A 21,633-nucleotide genomic window follows, 5' to 3' on the forward strand; every position below is an offset into this window, starting at 1 on the left:
TCTCCGCCTTTGTGAAAATTCATAGTCTTAAGGTGTGAAACGTAATGCAAAAGTTCACAATCCCAATACCAGACTTTCAATAAAAATTCTAAAAGTGTTGAAATACTCTGTATGTAATCAAATTTACGAAACTGCTTGCTTTTGGTGTAAAGTGTCTGAGAGGTAGGGGGCCAATATCTAGGATCCGAGATGAACTTCTGGATGGGAATCTACCAGGCCATGTCCCACTTGGTGTGGCGTGAAATGAATTGTATAGGGCCCTTTCTATTCATTTCTACGGGAGTTATGGAAAAACCCAATGATAGCCCAGAAAGGCCACCAACCAGGGATCGTGGAGTTGAAATGATCAAGATTGAGACTGCAAAAACACCCAAGCTATTACACATCATTTCTAGGACTGGTCTCTTTATATATTCATCCAACAGTCCAGTAGACCTTTTACTTAATAAAGGCAGTCCCTTATCATGGTCTGCTTTTAATCCCTTTCCGATGCGGCCAGTTTCCATTATTTGCTCTTCTTCCCAGAGCCATAACTTTTTAGTATTTTTCAGTCTACATAGACATATGAGGGCTTGGATTTTTTGTGGGACGAGCACCATTCATTTTACCACATAATGTACTGGAAAACGTGAAACAAAATTCCACATGCGGTGACATTGTGAAAAAAAAACAACACAATTCTGACATTGTTTTTTGGGAATTGCTTTACTGTGTACATTTTGTGGTAAAAATGACCTCAGAATATGATTTTGTATGGTTACGATGTCGGACACCCTCCTTTTGATGTGGGCTCCGGCGGTGAGCCCACATCTTTCCTGGCAAATGTTAGCCGCATGGAACAGCTGACATGTGCCACTAACAGCCGCAGGAGAACTCTGACAGTGGCATTTCATGCGCGCTTCTTGCCATCGAACCGGAAATCCCGCCCATCGGTGCCCCCGTGATTGCGTGTCACTGATGGGTCAGCATGACAACCAGAGGTCTCCTGCAGACCTCTATGGTTGTCACTGCATGATTGCTATTAGCGCCAACCATTGCTCGGTGCTCATAAGTTAGCAATTCTGCTACATAGAGGCAATCTGATCATTGCCTGTATGTAGCAGAACCGATCAGATTAAGGCAGCTTCTAGTATCCCATGTAGAGTATTGAAGCAAGCCAAAAGTTAAAAAAAAGTTTTAAAAAATATAAAAAAAAATTAAAAAAATGTAAAAGTTCAAATCACCCCTGTATCTCCCCATTCTAAATAAAACAATAAAAAAAAGTCAAACCTACACATATTTGGTATCACCTCATTCAGAATCGCCCGATCTATCAATAAAAGAAAGGATTAACCTGATCGCTAAACGGCGTAGTGAGAAAAAAGTAAAAACGCCATAATTACGTTTTCTTGGTCGCCACAACATTGCAATAACATGCAATAACAGGCAAATCAAAAGAACGTATCTGCACCAAAATGGTATCATTAAAAATGTCAGTTTGGCGCCCAAAAAATAAGCCCTCAACCGACCCCAGATCACGAAAAATGGAGACGCTACGGGTCTCGGAAAATAGTGCAATTTTTTTTAAAGCAAAATTTGGATTTTTTTTCACCACTTTGATAAAAAACAACCTAGACATGTTTGGTGTCTTTGAACTCGTAATGACCTGGAAAATCATAATGACAGGTCAGTTTTAGCATTTAGGGAACATTGTAAAAAAGCCAAACAAAAAAACAAGTGTGGGATTGAACTTTTTTTTTTTTTATTTCACTACGCTTGGAATTTTATTCCCGTTTTCCAGTACACAGTTGGTAAAACCAATGGTGTTGTTCAAAAGTACAACTCGTCCCTAAAATTACCATATTAAAAAGTTATGGCTCTGGGAAGAAGGGGAGCAAAAAACAAAAACACAAAAGCGAAAATACCTCTGTTCATGAAGAGGTTAAATTTCCCAGAGGAGCATTGCAAGGTGAATAAGCCTCCTTAGCTTGGCATGCTAAAGCCAGTATATCACTCTCCACAAAGATAAATGTTACCGCTTAGACCTAAGTTCAGCGCCTCCCACCTAGCCAAATCAGTTCTCATACTTTGCACCAACAAAGGACAATACTCCGAAAAACAGAGATTGCAAATTAAGATTCTGATTTGGCTTTGGTCCTGTCACATTTCAAAGCTCGCTAAAGGGTCAATATTGAATTGTAGGATTGCTGCTTCCAACAGGTGGCGCTATAAAGTTCAAGTCCTCTTCCTCTCTGAAGAGGGAATTTGCGCACCCCCAAAACGAAATCACGCAAATTCTGCACTCACAAAGCCAATTGCCCCCCTCCCATCTGAGCGCCGATGTGATTAAACCACAGTTAGCATCTACATGCTTGGCATTTCTGCAGATAAATTCCTAGAGGGGTGTGTTAAGGTTGGCGGATTGCACTAAATAGATTTAATGAGGAAGTGCAATCGCAACCCGAGGTCCACCGTGCAGAGATGTAAAACTGCAACTAATGTGAACAATGGCGGAGAATGCAGTGAGCGATTGCTAGTTCACACTGAGTTTCACTTCACTCAGTGAGCAGCACACGAGGTAGTGTCACTCGCACACAGTAATGAAGCTGACGCTCTGCAATAGAGCTGTATCATTCTCACACAGTAACAAAGCAGATGCTCAGCAATAGAGCTGTGTCACTCACACACAGTAACAAAAGATATAACGCTAGACACGATCCCTGTTAACTTCACAGAGGACTGAAGTCCACTAACAGAGCAGGTAGCAACAGTGGTCAGTCAGCAACTGAACTCAAACAACTCCTCTTGGGAGGTGCCGGAATTCTAGTGCCATTATGCCAGCCCTGAATCCACACGAACAAACTCCTCTCCGGAGGTGCCAGAATTCTAACGGCTAACAGCCGATCCTGAGCACATGCTGTCACAGACAACACCGTTGCAAAGTACATTCCCATGTGAAATTAGATTGATACAAGCGCTCTGGTGTGCGCCACTGAGAACCTTTTATACGTACAGCTCTAATCCAGTCGGACAGGACCTTGCTCTTGGACCAATACGGAGCTGCCACATCACCAGAGCAGCTGATGACCGACCACCAATTAGACGTCGCCACATCACGAGCATGCTCAGTAGGGTGATTTCTGGACTTAGTCTCCAGAGTGTTCACTCGTCGCTGACTATTGCTGGTTACCATAGGCTTGGCTGAAGAGCTAGCAGTAACCAGATGAATAGCACGAGTCTGAGCAAGTTGCTGGGACTGACGTCTATGCTGAGCAGTACCCGCAGCGGTCAAAGCAGAATGGGAGACTGCAGGCAAGGTTTGGGATCTACCCTGTGCAGGGGGAGAATCCTGGCACCTAACAGGGTGTAATTTCCAAAATGGGGTCACTTGAGGTGGGATTCTGTTCTTCTAGTGCTTAGGAGCTCTGTATATAAAGTTTAGATTTTCATAGCTCAATATTATAAAGTTGTATGAATCACCTGTGGGTTCAAGGTACTCATCACACCTCTAGATAAGTTCACACTCCACCTCCGCACCCTCCCGCTGACCTGATGTCCTAATGGATGTTTTATACATTTTTCTCCAATAAAGAGCACAATTTCACAGCTTCAAAAATAAGGGTGAGTGCCGCACTGTTTTCTTTTCTTGTTCCATCGTATTTACTCTGGATTGCCTATCAGTGCTGAGCACCGTATACCCAGAACATACGTGCCACCTGCGTATTTTTCGGATGTTCTTTAAGGAGTGAATGTCCATATTGATTTGTGCTTCTCTAGTGCCGTCCATTGCTCATTCTGTGTGTTAGTTAATGAATAATATTTTCCTTACATGGAATATAATAAAGATCAGATATATAATTGAAGCATCTGCCTAGTTATGCACCGCCAACCCGCAAAACTGCCAGTCTCAGCGCATCCCAATGAGATGCAGCTTCAACTTGTCTTTTCAGCCTCCTGCTTGCGATAGGTTTCCCCACCGAACTCTTACAAGTAGGAGGCAGGATGAAATAGCATACACTGTAGACTCTGCAGAAAGTATGCACACACTCAAAAAAAGTTACTAATCTAGGCCTGTAGAGCTTCAGTAAGACTTTTGCAGAACAGCTTCAGGAACCTTTTGGAAAGACCGCAGATCAACAAATACTATAAATAAACGTATCCTTTTTGCTGTTTACATTGATTTCTAGGCTGAAGATGCCCATACACCTTCACCTTTCTCCTCACCCCTTACACACTTTCACACACACACACACACACACCCCTACTTTTGTAACATCTGTTGGGTGAATGGTTGGAAGGCTTTCCTGTACACATTAAATCACCGGTCAGTCCAAAGGAAATTGGTGGGTTTGGCTTACCTTGCTTTAAGGATGAGAGCAACTCTTGTGTTTATTTATTCCCATTAACAACCAGTGATGTATTTTTTGGTCAAAGGCCATAGATGGGAGAGAAAGGAACAGACTCAGGAATTGAGCCCGCTCTATATCAGGCAGACGCTCATTGTGTTACACAGCCAACATCTGCCTCTAACAGCAATGACTGGAGATGGATCTGATTGCTATTGATTAACCATTTAAATTCTGCTGTCATTACAGACAGTGGCATTTACATGGGTTGCTTGCTGGTGCACTCAAGCACTGATTCCCCCCAGGCCCGATACTACATGATCGCCAGGAGCTGATGGGTTGAAGTGTGAGTATGGTACCTGCAGAAAGTCCCCATGGCTCCTATCTTAGTCTTCCTTTGAAGCTCAGCCACAGGCTGGGCTTCATAGGAGAATGTCAGTTACCCTACCTACCGTAATACCGTAAGATTGCAATGTAAACCAGGAGTTAAAGGGAATTAAAAAATATATAATGTTGTAAAAATGTAAAAAAAATAGCGAAAGTTTAAATCATTTCCTTTTTTTCATTCAAAAATATAAAAAAATAAAACTAAAAACAGAATCATATTTGGTATCTTTGTCTCTGTCAAAGTCCAATCAATCCAAATGTAAAATTACTTGAACAGTTTTGCAAACGTGGAAAAGAAATAAAGAAATTAAACATAAGAATTCTAATATTTGGTTGCCACAATTTCCACAAAAATTCAATAAAATTTAAAATGCCATGCACAACCAAAAATGGTGATAAGGACTACTGCTCTGTGCGCAAAAATGAACCCTGACACAGGTCCATTGTGAAAAATTAAAAAAAAAGTGATGGGTCTTGATAAAAACTAAAAATTGTTTGTCGCAATTTTGTAAGTTTGGAATTTTTTTTAACCACTAAAATCTAAAAAAATAAAAAAAATAAGTTTGGTATAATCCCAATCTGCCTGACTCCAGTGTAGTCTTTGCCCTAGATCACCCCACCGCACAGGGTCATAGTCAAATTATTGACCAACGTTACTATGTGGCAAGACACTTTGTCCTGTCTCGACAGCCAATATCTCTTCTAAAGTATATATAATAAGACTGCTGAAAGACCGAACTGGCTCCCCCCCCCTCATCTGTTTGTCGAGGTCAGTGACTGGACATTGACGTAAATCTGCTGATGGTCCTACGGGTCAAAGACTACAAAAGTCATTAAAAGTCATTAGATACCAACGAGAGACAGCGTCTGGCTAGAAGAGACAGGTGAGTGAAACATTTAGTTCTTCCATAAGATGACCAGATCTGATGAATGTGTTTATTTTAAATATTTCCATGTTTTTTGGCCAAAAAAGATCAACGTCAATTTAGCTGAAATCTTGGTTGGGCACCCAATTTTTTGCCATTGGACCCACAACGTACATGTTCTTGGGTTTTAAAGAGCATCTAAACTTTTATGAATTTGTTCATATGATATAACCCCCTGTTGATCAGTGGGGGGCAAGATCTTGAAACCCCTTTTGATTTTTGAAATGACAGAAGGAATCAGCTAATTCATGAGCGAATGCTCAGCTGCCTACAGGCTCAAGCCCATTATGGGTGGTATGGATGATCGTTGAAGATCTCAGGGCTCGCACCACCATAGGGGCTATATCAAATTAAAAATTCTTAAAGGTTTAGTTACTTTACAAAAAAAAAATGAAGATCTGTGATTGGAGATGGAATATAGGAGCTTATCATTAGAGGAGGGGGGAGGTGACACCTCCACCCTCGGCTGTGCTTTGCATTTTCTATATCACTATATCATTAGAGGAAGCCCCGAGACGTTACGGATTTAGATGGTTAGATGCCTAATTCCATGTCATTCCTTCCCCTCAAAAAATTGTATGGAGGGTGTATTAATGTTCAGATACATTTCATATACAGGTCCTTCTCAAAAAATTAGCATATAGTGTTAAATTTCATTATTTACCATAATGTAATGATTACAATTAAACTTTCATATATTATAGATTCATTACCCACCAACTGAAATTTGTCAGGTCTTTTATTGTTTTAATACTGATGATTTTGGCATACAACTCCTGATAACCCAAAAAACCTGTCTCAATAAATTAGCATATTTCGCCCATCCAATCAAATAAAAGTGTTTTTTAATAACAAACAAAAAAAACATCAAATAATAATGTTCAGTTATGCACTCAATACTTGGTCGGGAATCCTTTGGCAGAAATGACTGCTTCAATGCGGCGTGGCATGGAGGCAATCAGCCTGTGACACTGCTGAGATGTTATGGAGGCCCAGGATGCTTCAATAGCGGCCTTAAGCTCATCCAGAGTGTTGGGTCTTGCGTCTCTCAACTTTCTCTTCACAATATCCCACAGATTCTCTATGGGGTTCAGGTCAGGAGAGTTGGCAGGCCAATTGAGCACAGTAATACCATGGTCAGTAAACCATTTACCAGTGGTTTTGGCACTGTGAGCAGGTGCCAGGTCGTGCTGAAAAATGAAATCTTCATCTCCATAAAGCATTTCAGCCGATGGAAGCATGAAGTGCTCCAAAATCTCCTGATAGCTAGCTGCATTGACCCTGCCCTTGATGAAACACAGTGGACCAACACCAGCAGCTGACATGGCACCCCACACCATCACTGACTGTGGGTACTTGACACTGGACTTCAGGCATTTTGGCATTTCCTTCTCCCCAGTCTTCCTCCAGACTCTGGCACCTTGATTTCCGAATGACATGCAAAATTTGCTTTCATCAGAAAAAAGTACTTGGGACCACTTAGCAACAGTCCAGTGCTGCTTCTCTGTAGCCCAGGTCAGGCGCCTCTGCCGCTGTTTATGGTTCAAAAGTGGCTTTACCTGGGGAATGCGGCACCTGTAGCCCATTTCCTGCACACGCCTGTGCACGGTGGCTCTGGATGTTTCCACACCAGACTCAGTCCACTGCTTCCTCAGGTTCCCCAAGGTCTGGAATCGGTCCTTCTCCACAATCTTCCTCAGGGTCCGGTCTCCTCTTCTCGTTGTACAGCGTTTTCTGCCACATTGTTTCCTTCCAACAGACTTACCATTGAGGTGCCTTGATACAGCACTCTGGGAACAGCCTATTTGTTGAGAAATTTCTTTCTGGGTCTTACCCTCTTGCTTGAGGGTGTCAATGATGGCCTTCTTGACATCTGTCAGGTCGCTAGTCTTACCCATGATGGGGGTTTTGAGTAATGAACCAGGCAGGGAGTTTATAAAAGCCTCAGGTATCTTTTGCATGTGTTTAGAGTTAATTAGTTGATTCAGAAGATTAGGGTAATAGGTCGTTTAGAGAACCTTTTCTTGATATGCTAATTTATTGAGACAGGTTTTTTGGGTTATCAGGAGTTGTATGCCAAAATCATCAGTATTAAAACAATAAAAGACCTGACAAATTTCAGTTGGTGGATAATGAATCTATAATATATGAAAGTTTAATTGTAATCATTACATTATGGTAAATAATGAAATTTAACACTATATGCTAATTTTTTGAGAAGGACCTGTATATTACCTGTGTTTTATAACTATTGGACTTATTACTCGATAACATATGTGACTGATTATAATTCCTATAGACAAATTATGATGACTCTTCCATTGGGGAAATACCTCCATGATTAGGTGACTCTACCAGAACGGAAAAACTCTTCCCTATTGACGTATGTTCCATTTGTTTCTTTTTCACCTAGATCATTTTGTACTTAAATGGACCTAAACCTATGACCTTTAATATCCAAAAGGCTTTGTTCACACAAGTGTTTTTGCTTTACGCACAGTAGTCAACCAATATCAATCAATGAGCTAATTTTACGGTTTGTGTAGAATGCATTCTTCTCTTCCGTTTTTCTGATGAAACTCAACAATCAAATTCGAGAGGTGGTTTTCAAAATATGGATCCAGTACTGATACCGTCCATAAAAATTTAACTTTGAATCTAAAGATTACATAGAAAAATTAATAGTGCTTTTTGGTTTTTTTTTTGTGATTGGAGAGAACGGATGACAAGAAGAGTGGATGGATAGAACACCACATGGAGGACAAAAAATATCTGTGGGTGAAATGGATGAAAAATTAGTTATTTTTCATACACTCGTCTGAAATTTGCTCAAAGCCTCAATAATTTTTCACTTTTTCCAAATTTTTCACTTTTTTATTTTATCAGTGAGCTGGATTCATTTATCAGCCACTTTTTCTCCATGTGTCAGTTTTTTTTTATCATCTATGTGTCACCAGTGTTTTGCATATGCAAAAATAAATAAAAATGATGGAAGTTTCCCAAGTTTCTCCTTTCATTCAAGGGGTAACGTTTCTACTTATGGAGAGTGTCATGCCTGGCATGTCAGAGTAACAAGGCTTATAAGCCATGCAACGCTCCTCGGGAAACGCGCATTCAGACATCTGTGATTCACATATGTACTATGTCCATTTTTTCCATTATGCTTGGTTGTTTTCAAGGCTGGGTTTCTATTGCATACACAGTGTCCGCGGAAAAATCTCGAAGAGGTCCATTTTTGATCGGAGTCACAAAATTGTGCATTCAAGTCAATGGCTCCATCAAAATCATAGAAAGCAGAACACAGATGCCATCTTTTTGCAATTCGCGCACCGTCCGTTTTCAACATCGTAATTGGTAGAAGTTTTATAATTGTGTGCGGCCAATGAAAAATACGGACCAAACACGTACAAGAATAAACTGACTTCTGAATGAGTCCTTAGGGTATCGATTCTTGGATTAACGTACCACCAAGTGTGCATGTTTTCATCCTCTCTGGTCTGTATTTTTTTATTGAGTCTTTTTTTAATCATTTTTCAATGACACCGTAAATGTAAAATTTGCGTTTGTCCACAAGAGGGAGAGAAAGACTAAAGCATCGCTCAATGAAATCCTCAAAGCTGGGAATGAAGTTGTATCTGCTCAGTCTTTTTGCACCATCTTCTTCAACATTTCTAGAAATGTCGTTAGGAGAACTTCTTGATTCCATGTTGACCTTGACCCTATGCTAAATTCAGGAGCTGTAACACCTATTTAACACATTATTGCAAGAGAGCTTGGCTGAGTAGATTACACAAGAAGGAAAACACACAGCAAGTCAGCAGGATCTAGGAGCAACATGGCAGAAGTGACAACCTACATGGTGAGCTGCAGCATGTGCTACATGTTCACAGATCGACCAGAAGAAGAATTAAATTTCACCTGTCAGAAGTGTAGACTAGTGGCCCTTTTAGAAGAAAAGGTGCGGGGTCTGGAAGAAAGAATAGCAACCTTGAAACTCATCAAAGAGAATGAAGACTTTCTAGACAGAACAGAAGCATCTCTACTGGTCACAGAAGGTGAAAAAAGTGTCAGAGAACCTCCAAAAGCAGATGAGTGGAAGCATGTGACCAAAAGAAGCAAGAAGACCATGGAGAAATCACCAACCACACAACTGAAGAACCGATATCAAATCTTTGTAGAGGATGAAGATGGCACACCTAAGGATGAAGCAATACCAGCAAGCAAAAAAGAAAAGGGCACACAGCAACAAGTGACAGCAAAAAGTACAGCCAAGAAGCAACGAAGAGTGGTGGTGGTGGGAGACTCACTACTGAGAGGCACAGAAGCAGCCATCTGCAGACCGGACATAACTGCAAGAGAAGTATGCTGCCTTCCAGGTGCGATGATCAAGGATGTGACCGATAGGATACCAAAGCTCTTCAACTCCAAGGACGTCCACCCATTTCTTCTGATACATGTTGGCACCAATGACACAGCAAGGAAGGACCTACCGACAATCTGCAAAGACTTTGAAGAGTTGGGGAAGAAAGTAAAGGAAGTGGATGCACAGGTAGTTTTTTCTTCTATCCTTCCAGTAGACGGGCATGGCACCAGGAGATGGAACAGGATCCTTGATGCAAACAACTGGCTAAGACGATGGTGCAGACAACAAGGATTCGGATTCCTGGACCACGGTGTGAATTACTTGTACGATGGACTCCTCGCCAGAGACGGACTACACCTCAACAAACCTGGGAAACACACATTCGCCAGAAGACTCGCTACACTCATCAGGAGGGCGTTAAACTAGAAGAAGAGGGGACGGGAAGAAAAACATTAGACTTGAACAAAGAAGATCCAGGAAAACATACTCAGAAGGGAGGTAAGAACATTTCTAAAACAATCCACAGCGAGGAGATTGGAACAAAACAAAATCCTCTAAACTGCATGCTTGCAAACGCCAGAAGCCTGACAAACAAGATGGAAGAACTAGAAGCAGAAATATCTACAGGTAACTTTGACATAGTGGGAATAACCGAGACATGGTTAGATGAAAGCTATGACTGGGCAGTTAACTTACAGGGTTACAGTCTGTTTAGAAAGGATCGTAAAAATCGGAGAGGAGGAGGGGTTTGTCTCTATGTAAGGTCTTGTCTAAAGTCCACTTTAAGGGAGGATATTAGCGAAGGAAATGAGGATGTCGAGTCCATATGGGTCGAAATTCATGGAGGGGAAAATGGTAACAAAATTCTCATTGGGGTCTGTTACAAACCCCCAAATATAACAGAAACCATGGAAAGTCTACTTCTAAAGCAGATAGATGAAGCTGCAACCCATAATGAGGTCCTGGTTATGGGGGACTTTAACTACCCGGATATTAACTGGGAAACAGAAACCTGTGAAACCCATAAAGGCAACAGGTTTCTGCTAATAACCAAGAAAAATTATCTTTCACAATTGGTGCAGAATCCAACCAGAGGAGCAGCACTTTTAGACCTAATACTATCTAATAGACCTGACAGAATAACAAATCTGCAGGTGGTCGGGCATCTAGGAAATAGCGACCACAATATTGTACAGTTTCACCTGTCTTTCACTAGGGGGACTTGTCAGGGAGTCACAAAAACACTGAACTTTAGGAAGGCAAAGTTTGACCAGCTTAGAGATGCCCTTAATCTGGTAGACTGGGACAATATCCTCATAAATAAAAATACAGATAATAAATGGAAAATGTTTAAGAACATCCTAAATAGGCAGTGTAAGCGGTTTATACCTTGTGGGAATAAAAGGACTAGAAATAGGAAAAACCCAATGTGGCTAAACAAAGAAGTAAGACAGGCAATTAACAGTAAAAAGAAAGCATTTGCACTACTAAAGCAGGATGGCACCATTGAAGCTCTAAAAAACTATAGGGAGAAAAATACTTTATCTAAAAAACTAATTAAAGCTGCCAAAAAGGAAACAGAGAAGCACATTGCTAAGGAGAGTAAAACTAATCCCAAACTGTTCTTCAACTATATCAATAGTAAAAGAATAAAAACTGAAAATGTAGGTCCCTTAAAAAATAGTGAGGAAAGAATGGTTGTAGATGACGAGGAAAAAGCTAACATATTAAACACCTTCTTCTCCACGGTATTCACGGTGGAAAATGAAATGCTAGGTGAAATCCCAAGAAACAATGAAAACCCTATATTAAGGGTCACCAATCTAACCCAAGAAGAGGTGCGAAACCGGCTAAATAAGATTAAAATAGATAAATCTCCGGGTCCGGATGGCATACACCCACGAGTACTAAGAGAACTAAGTAATGTAATAGATAAACCATTATTTCTTATTTTTAGGGACTCTATAGCGACAGGGTCTGTTCCGCAGGATTGGCGCATAGCAAATGTGGTGCCAATATTCAAAAAGGGCTCTAAAAGTGAACCTGGAAATTATAGGCCAGTAAGTCTAACCTCTATTGTTGGTAAAATATTTGAAGGGTTTCTGAGGGATGTTATTCTGGATTATCTCAATGAGAATAACTGTTTAACTCCATATCAGCATGGGTTTATGAGAAATCGCTCCTGTCAAACCAATCTAATCAGCTTTTATGAAGAGGTAAGCTATAGACTGGACCACGGTGAGTCATTGGACGTGGTATATCTCGATTTTTCCAAAGCGTTTGATACCGTGCCGCACAAGAGGTTGGTAGACAAAATGAGAATGCTTGGTCTGGGGGAAAATGTGTGTAAATGGGTTAGTAACTGGCTTAGTGATAGAAAGCAGAGGGTGGTTATAAATGGTATTGTCTCTAACTGGGTCGCTGTGACCAGTGGGGTACCGCAGGGGTCAGTATTGGGACCTGTTCTCTTCAACATATTCATTAATGATCTGGTAGAAGGTTTACACAGTAAAATATCGATATTTGCAGATGATACAAAACTATGTAAAGCAGTTAATACAAGAGAAGATAGTATTCTGCTACAGATGGATCTGGATAAGTTGGAAACTTGGGCTGAAAGGTGGCAGATGAGGTTTAACAATGATAAATGTAAGGTTATACACATGGGAAGAGGGAATCAATATCACCATTACACACTGAATGGGAAACCACTGGGTAAATCTGACAGGGAGAAGGACTTGGGGATCCTAGTTAATGATAAACTTACCTGGAGCAGCCAGTGCCAGGCAGCAGCTGCCAAGGCAAACAGGATCATGGGGTGCATTAAAAGAGGTCTGGATACACATGATGAGAGCATTATACTGCCTCTGTACAAATCCCTAGTTAGACCGCACATGGAGTACTGTGTCCAGTTTTGGGCACCGGTGCTCAGGAAGGATATAATGGAACTAGAGAGAGTACAAAGGAGGGCAACAAAATTAATAAAGGGGATGGGAGAACTACAATACCCAGATAGATTAGCGAAATTAGGATTATTTAGTCTAGAAAAAAGACGACTGAGGGGCGATCTAATAACCATGTATAAGTATATAAGGGGACAATACAAATATCTCGCTGAGGATCTGTTTATACCAAGGAAGGTGACGGGCACAAGGGGGCATTCTTTGCGTCTGGAGGAGAGAAGGTTTTTCCACCAACATAGAAGAGGATTCTTTACTGTTAGGGCAGTGAGAATCTGGAATTTCTTGCCTGAGGAGGTGGTGATGGCGAACTCAGTCGAGGGGTTCAAGAGAGGCCTGGATGTCTTCCTGGAGCAGAACAATATTGTATCATACAATTAGGTTCTGTAGAAGGATGTAGATCTGGGGATTTATTATGATGGAATATAGGCTGAACTGGATGGACAAATGTCTTTTTTCGGCCTTACTAACTATGTTACTATGTTACTATGTTACTATGTTACCTATGTAAAACTATGAGCTAGAACAGTGTTCCCCAAGTTCGGTCCTCAAGAGCCACCAACAGGTCATGTTTTCAGGATTTCCTTAGTATTGCCCAGGTGAGAATTCCATCATCTAGACAGGCAACAATTCCATCACCTGAGCCATTCTAAGGAAATCCTGAAAACACGACCTGTTGGTGGCTCTTGAGGCCTGGAGTTGGGGAACACTGAGCTAGAAGAACAAGATAAGTGACTACCATGGGTCATAGCGAAGAGAGAAGTCAATCTGGCATCTGTCTGAAGTCCCCCATACCAGGAGAATGACAGCTAACCATTCTTGACCATCTGTATTTTCTTGAACTGTTTTGGATTAACTTTAGAAACTTTTTTTGGAGGATTAGCAAAGTGTCTAAATCTTCAACCAATTGCTTGGTGTACGGGACCAAACTAAATCATCTTTACTAGAAATATGTCATGGTTTAGTCTACATTTTTTGGACTTTCCTGATCTTATTACAAATGCGGAATATCTTTGATATCAACTTTTTTCTTTCCTAGTTTTGGTAAAAACAAAAACTTTTCTTGGCCTTTTCTTTCTCTTGACCGAATTTCTACTTTTGTCTACTAGGTGAAACAATGAAGACAGTCCAGGTGTGGAGTGTGGCACTCGTGTGCTTTTTGGGTGAGTAAAATGGCAATATTTAAGATATTTCCGTATGATATTTAACAAAAAAAATTGCTTAGTACGGATCAATTGTTTGAATAACATAGAAAATACCATTAAACATAATTTTATTAGATACAAGCGAGTATATATCTAATAAAATTATGTTTTAAGGGGATTTTCTATGTTATACACACATTTCCGTATGGAAGTATCTGGAATGCCAACTGTTATAGAAAGGGAGGGGACAATGTCTTCACAGCCCCCAAAATTGAATTAATTCTGCTATTTTCTTTTATGAAAGAACCGTCTAAATTTATTTATTCATGAAGGGTATAAAATATATGAACATTCTGGGAAAGCCTTGGAGATTTTTGGAAATCATAACCCTGTTTATTTACTTTGTTCTCACCGGCTACCATCCCCGAAACTTCTAAGTTGTAGTAAAGATCACTGTCTAAATCAGACATCAATGGAACCTAACACCTATAAACAACAAGAAGTTGGTGTAAAATCTTCATGTGTAACCTGTGAACATCAGTAGGACTAATGATTAATTTACAATTTGCCTACAGTATGTGTATATGTCTTTATATAATTTTTTTCAATGGACATATTAGAATCAGAGCCTTTTGCAAACAAGGATGGGACCTATTGGATTTTACATGCCCAATCCTGTAATCTTGGAGATGACTGATAGCCCATAGTTTCCATTAAAATAACCCCTTATGACTGGTTATTACTGAGAATCCTCTACTTATTCCCCCCTATTTTCTCTTTTTCAGTCTCCCGAGTTTCCGGAACCCCAACAGAAATGCAATCCGATGACTGGAGCGCATCCACCATTCTGGAAAGTACAATCAATCAATACATAAAGCCATATACCGGAGAATTAGTGGAAAAGGTCAAAAGCTCTACAGCCTGGAACATATTTGGGTAAGCAGTCTAACATACGATTTGCTTATCACTACCCCCAACATTGTCATTTTATTCCGGCTCCGAAAGAACCAACTTGGCAAGAAAGCTCTACTAGTCGAAGAGACATTTTAAAGGATATAAGATCAAAACAATTTAATCGTCACCAGATATTTTATGCATTTAAAGATATTTTTCTGGTTTTAATGCTTTTTCCATAGAAAATCCTTCCAGTCGCAACAATATTTGAAATAATTATGTTGTTAAGATAGGTTTAAAAAAGACTTTTGTAAATCTAGCGCAAACTATTTTCCCACAATATTAATCGAGACAAAGTTAAAACTAGTGTAATTTGACATTTGAATAGTTTATTTGCTTTTACAGTAAAGAATCCTTTCTATGATCAGTGTAAAAGCTTATTTTCATTAGATCAGTGTTTGTCTTTGTCTTTGTACCAGTCATCAGGGTATGGTGGGATGAAGCTTTGCCAAATCTGGAAAAACACAGACTGGAAACCTCTGCTTTATCGTTGTGGATTTTCTATTGATCCAAATGGGAAATTTTTGGATCATTTATTTAAATTCTATATTTTAGCTAGAGATGAGCAAATTGATCTGTAACAAATTGAATTTCTAACAAATTATCCCAACTTTGGGATCTCTGTGAGTAACAGTTCAACAAAACGTCAGCCAACCAGCTGTCATTTTACTAGATTTTTTTAGGGTATGGAATGGGGTAAAAATCAAAAAAGATAATATCTTAACCTGTCCTAGACCAACATCTGACTTCTTACCCCATCTCCAGTGCTGCCGATCCTGTGTCCTTAGCGGGTTCTTGGATTCTTCTAGAGCTGAAGCCAATTTCAATGACTTGTGTTGCCCCTCATGGGACCACATGAGGCCATTCACTGTCCTCAGTCCTGGAAAAAACAGAGACCCATGTGGAGGAATGGGGAGCTGCGGCAGAGGCACTGTAAGGAGTCAGGTAAGTCAGACTTACTGTGAATATGATGGCAGAATATGTAAAAAAAAAAACCTCAAAAAATGAAAACGATAGATGCCTCATCAGTCATCAGATGCAAGCTGTTGAACTTCCGTCACCAATAACCTTGGTGTTATGACGCAATAGCAATAGACTCCATGCCACCTGTAAAAGCTCTCAATTTACAAGTAATGACCCAAAAAAGAGAATTACTTTTATTTATAATGTTTTTCACATAATTTGGCCATTAGGTGTCATCACACGTGAAAAATGAGTATATTGGACTCCCGTGACCAATAACCTTGGTGTTATGACGCAATAGCATTAGACTCCTTGCCACCTGTAAAAGCTCTCACTTTACAAGTAATTACCCAAAATAGAGAATCACTTTTATTTATACTGTTTTTCACATATTTTGGCCATTAGGTGTCATCACACATGAAAAATTAGTATATTGTAGTGCATTCTCCAATGATTCCCAACCCTCTTATAAATTTTGATGCATTGACTTTTCTTGTTTTGTTTTTATTTCCCCGGATGACACTAATTATTAGATTTTTAGCATTTTTAGGAAAGCTATAAACCGGGTACAGGGAGCGATCAATTTGACTGGCGGATACCTACAAGCGTACTATCAAGATCACCTAAGTGGACCAACCCAAAAAACCTTGGAGTGGGTTGAGAATAAGACCAAGCCTATTGTAGATGGAATCCGAGAACGTTTTCAGGGGAAAGAACAATAGACTGATGTTATAATGGGCCAAGCTGTCGATACAAGTCTACAGCCCCGAATATTTGCTACAAGATCCAAATGGAAGCTGGCAAAGTCATAAATCATGGGCTAAATGTACAATAGACATAACCTGTATAAAAGAAGGAAAAATCTACAGTGTAGAAATGATCATTCGCGTGAACTGGCCTCACTAAATAGTGATAAACCTAAACAAAAAAACTACAATCATGACTTAATAAGAATGCAAAAAAGAAAAGGATTAAATACTTGTGAAAGTAGAAAATACTTTATTAGCAGCAAATTGAGTTATAAACAACATGAATCGCAAGGACAGAAAGTTAAAAGTATCCAAACAAATGTTGTATAGAAACAGTAGCGGTGTTGACGTCACGGTCTTCCCACACGTTTCGCAAAGCTTCTTCAGTGGTTTACATTCTGTTACTAACCTCCTGTTTTCGTGTTACATGTTGTTTTTAATTCAATTGGACCGTCAATTTGCCGTTTTAAAGTATTTTCTATTTTCACGAATGTTTAATCCTTTTTTATTCAAGTCATGTGTAAGGATAGAAGCCTTTTTGTTTTGGTTTAAGTATAGAGTTGACGCTCCCAGAAAGTCATTCCTTGTGAAATGCAAAAAGACGTATTCCGAGACCTTTGGGGATGAGGCAGTTTCTCAATTTCTGTACATAGAATATCATATTAATAAAAAAAAATGTGAAAATCTTCTGCATATTGAGTACGGCATTCACGATTAAGAGAGAGAGGAAAGGTTCCTTATTTGGGGTTTGTGTTAATTAGGAAAATGTCATTACAAAAGTCCCTCTCGGGAGGACCATAGATGACGTACTCATGCTATTGATTTTAATACTATGGCTTCATTTCGCCTGTGTTGGAGAATTGATCACTAGCTCCTGTGCGCCTTCGCATATTACATCCAATTACGGAGCGATACTGTGATCAACTTACGGTATCTTCAAGAAACAATTATTAAGTGGATGTTCCCCCAATCATATGCCTTTACTCTATAACTAGTGATGCTCCGACCTCTGGGACTTTCACTAGGGACACAGTCAGAGAGTCAGATAAATTGGACCGAGATCTGACCGTACTGCTCAGATTGGCTGGTGGCTCTCCCGAACCAAGCATGACAGCTGCATAGAAATACATGAAGCTGTCATGCCAGGAGAGCCACCGGCCAGTCCATGCACTACCATTCGATCTTATAAGGCCATCAGATTTTGCACTATTTCTGAGAATTAAGGAGTTGCCGCGTTGATGTGACTTTATGAGTTGGGAACATCCCTTTACCCCACTGCCGACATTGGATGTACTGGTACGTCCTGTTCGAGAAAATCACAAATGGAGTTGCCAGTACATCACGATGGTTGTGTGGGCACAGGAGCTACGCCCGAGGGAGCTCAGTGTAAATGACAGCCAAGCTCCTACACCACCGATCCTGGTTGTTTAACCCTCTAAATGCCGCGGTTAATATAGTCAGTTGAATCGAACTGATTGTGAGATGGTTGTCTTTAACCACATCAACACCCCTGTGATTTCGGTTGGGAACTGGAAGTCAAACAATGGCCACTGGATCTGGCAGATATGGTGACCCGTTGGGCCATGTCACAATCAGGAGCTAAAAGACCTCCTGTCATTGCAGCATTAACAGTGCAGACAAGTGTCCACAGATCAGAGATTGGACTATTGAGTGCTCGTTCATGTCCCTTAGTGGGAATAAATAATTAAGATAAAAAATAAAAAAAATAATAGGTGGAAAAATATAAAACCTTCAGTCCAAAAATAAAGAATGGAAAGGTGTTTTGTCATTTAAAACACATGATATGTAAAAACAAAAACTTGTACATTTTTGGTATCACAATCAGAACTACCCAGAATATATACCGTAAGTGTTACAATGTGGAGCCCAGAAGGTTGAAAACTGTAAAAGAAAATAATATAGGAAAGAACATGGCAAAACAAAAACTGCTTTTCCATCAGACTAACCCTTAAAAAGTAAAATAAAATGTGATCAAAAACAGTTGTTGTTGGTATACAAAAGTGGCAAAACATAAAAATATATAAATATGGTATCACTGTAATAATACTGACCTGAGGAACAAAGCTTTTGTCGATAATAAGAACTTCCACTCTACAGAAGAGATAAAGAGAGAGAACATTGCTGATGACAAGAGCTTACACTCTACAGGAGAGAGAGGACCCCACTGACCATAAGAGCTTACACTCTACAGGAAAGAGAGGACCCCGCTGACCATAAGAGCTTACACTCTACAGGAGAGAGAGGACCCCACTGACCATAAGAGCTTACACTCTACAGGAAAGAGAGGACCCCGCTGACCATAAGAGCTTACACTCTACAGGAGAGATAGGACCCCACTGATCATAAGAGCTTACACTCTACAGGAGAGAGAGGACCCCACTGTCCATAAGAGCTTACACTCTACAGGAGAGAGAGGACCCCACTGATCATAAGAGCTTACACTCTACAGGAGAGAGAGGACCCCACTGACCATAAGAGCTTACACTCTACAGGAGAGAGAGGACCTCACTGACCATAAGAGCTTACAATCTACAGGAGAGAGAGGACCCCACTGACCATAGGAGCTTACACTCGACAGGAGAGAGAGGACCTCACTGACCATAAGAGCTTACACTCTACAGGAGAGAGAGGACCTCACTGACCATAAGAGCTTACACTCTACAGGAGAGAGAGGACCCCACTGACCATAAGAGCTTACACTCTACAGGAGAGAGAGGACCCCACTGACCATAAGAGCTTACACTCTACAGGAGAGAGAGGACCCCACTGACCATAAGAGCTTACACTCTACAGGAGAGAGAGGACCCCACTGACCATAAGAGCTTACACTCTACAGGAGAGAGAGGACCCCACTGACCATAAGAGCTTACACTCTACAGGGGAAAGAGGACCCCACTGACCATAAGAGCTTACACTCTACAGGGGAGAGAGAGGACCCCACTGACCATAGGAGCTTACACTCTACAGGAGAGAGAGGACCCCACTGACTATAAGAGCTTACACTCTACAGGAGAGAGAGGACCCCACTGACCATAAGAGCTTACACTCTACAGGAGAGAGAGGACCCCACTGACCATAAGAGGTGACACTCTACAGGAGAGAGAGGACCCCACTGATCATAGGAGCTTACACTCTACAGGAGAGAGAGGACCCCACTGACCATAAGAGCTTACACTCTACAGGAGAGAGAGGACCTCACTGACCATAAGAGCTTACACTCTACAGGAGAGAGAGGACCCCACTGACTATAAGAGCTTACACTCTACAGGAGAGAGAGGACCTCACTGACCATAAGAGCTTACACTCTACAGGAGAGAGAGGACCCCACTGACCATAAGAGCTTACACTCTACAGGAGAGAGAGGACCCCACTGACCATAAGAGCTTACACTCTACAGGAGAGAGGACCCCACTGACCATAAGAGCTTACACTCTACAGGAGAGAGAGGACCCCACTGACCATAATAGCTTACACTCTACAGGAGAGAGAGAGGACCCCACTGACCATAAGAGCTTACACTCTACAGGAGAGAGAGAGGACCCCACTGATCATAAGAGCTTACACTCTACAGGAGAGAGAGGACCCCACTGACCATAAGAGCTTACACTCTACGGGAAAGAGAGGAACGCACTGACCATAAGAGCTTACACTCTACAGGAGAGAGAGCGAGGACTCCACTGATCATAAGAGCTTACACTTTATGGGAGAGAATGAGAGGACCCGCTGATCATAAGAGCTTACACTCTATAGAAGAGAGATAGCGAGGACCTCACTGAATATAAGAGATTACACGCCACATGAGAGAGAGCTGATCATAAAAACTTACACTCTACAGAAGAGAGACTTACCCAGTGACTCTAGAGATGGAGAACGACTCTGCCGTCCAAACTGTGCTCCACTGGAAACCTCTGATCTGTGATGGCCAAGTCTTTAACCACCACTTTCCAAGAGATGATAATCCACTAGATGTCAAAGCACCAGGGCATTATGGGTAAGCAGCTGTAAGGAGGTGGAGAGCAGAGAATGTGATTAATCAACTTTCCATGGCACTTGGTACTTAATGTCGCCATCTGCTCAGTGAAACGAGTAGGTGGGATAAAAAAAACGAGCGAAGGACTTCCGGAGGGAAGAACTTGAAGGGAACACTGGTTCAGGTGATAGCTGTAATGCAGTTGCCAAATATAAAAGGTCGGAGTGGCAAGGTGGGAAAGCAGTCAGCATCCGCATGCAAGAGCATGAGCAGAGTAATGCACTGGTATCCAACCCTGAAGGAGAGCAACCAAAAGCTTTGTACCAAGGCAGGCGAGATGTCTTGGGTCAAGCACTAAAGCCCAGACTTCGCCAGTCAAGACCCAAGGCCCAGAATTTGTTGGTCAAGACTCGAAGCCCAGACTTCATCAGCCAAAACCCGACATCGAAACTTAGTCGGTCAAGCAGTAAGGTTGGACGCTGGTCTTTGGATGAGACTGGTCATTTGCCGTGTTAACGAGGAGACCCAAGTAAATCAGGCCATTACTTCCAGCGTATACGTACGGTACAGGGTTTGGCCAGGGGCCACGCTTCAAGTCACAAAGGTGGCTAGTACGCTAATGTATTCATATATGAGGAACTTGTGACCCCCATCAGTGCTAAAATAACATTGAAGGCACTTGGAGACCATAGGGCAACGACAGGCCTTGGTTTGGGAGTGACGCCTGTGGAGCTAAGTCAGGGAGACATCAACTGTTAAATAACAAGGACAGTGTGGACAAATAGAACGTAGAATAAGACATTGCGCTAAGTGTCGAGAAATATTATACTGCTTTTATTGTCATTAATTACTTTTAATATTGTGTTTACT

Source organism: Ranitomeya imitator, chromosome 10 (assembly GCF_032444005.1).
Source record: "Ranitomeya imitator isolate aRanImi1 chromosome 10, aRanImi1.pri, whole genome shotgun sequence".
In the NCBI taxonomy this organism is placed as follows: Eukaryota; Metazoa; Chordata; class Amphibia; order Anura; family Dendrobatidae; genus Ranitomeya; species Ranitomeya imitator.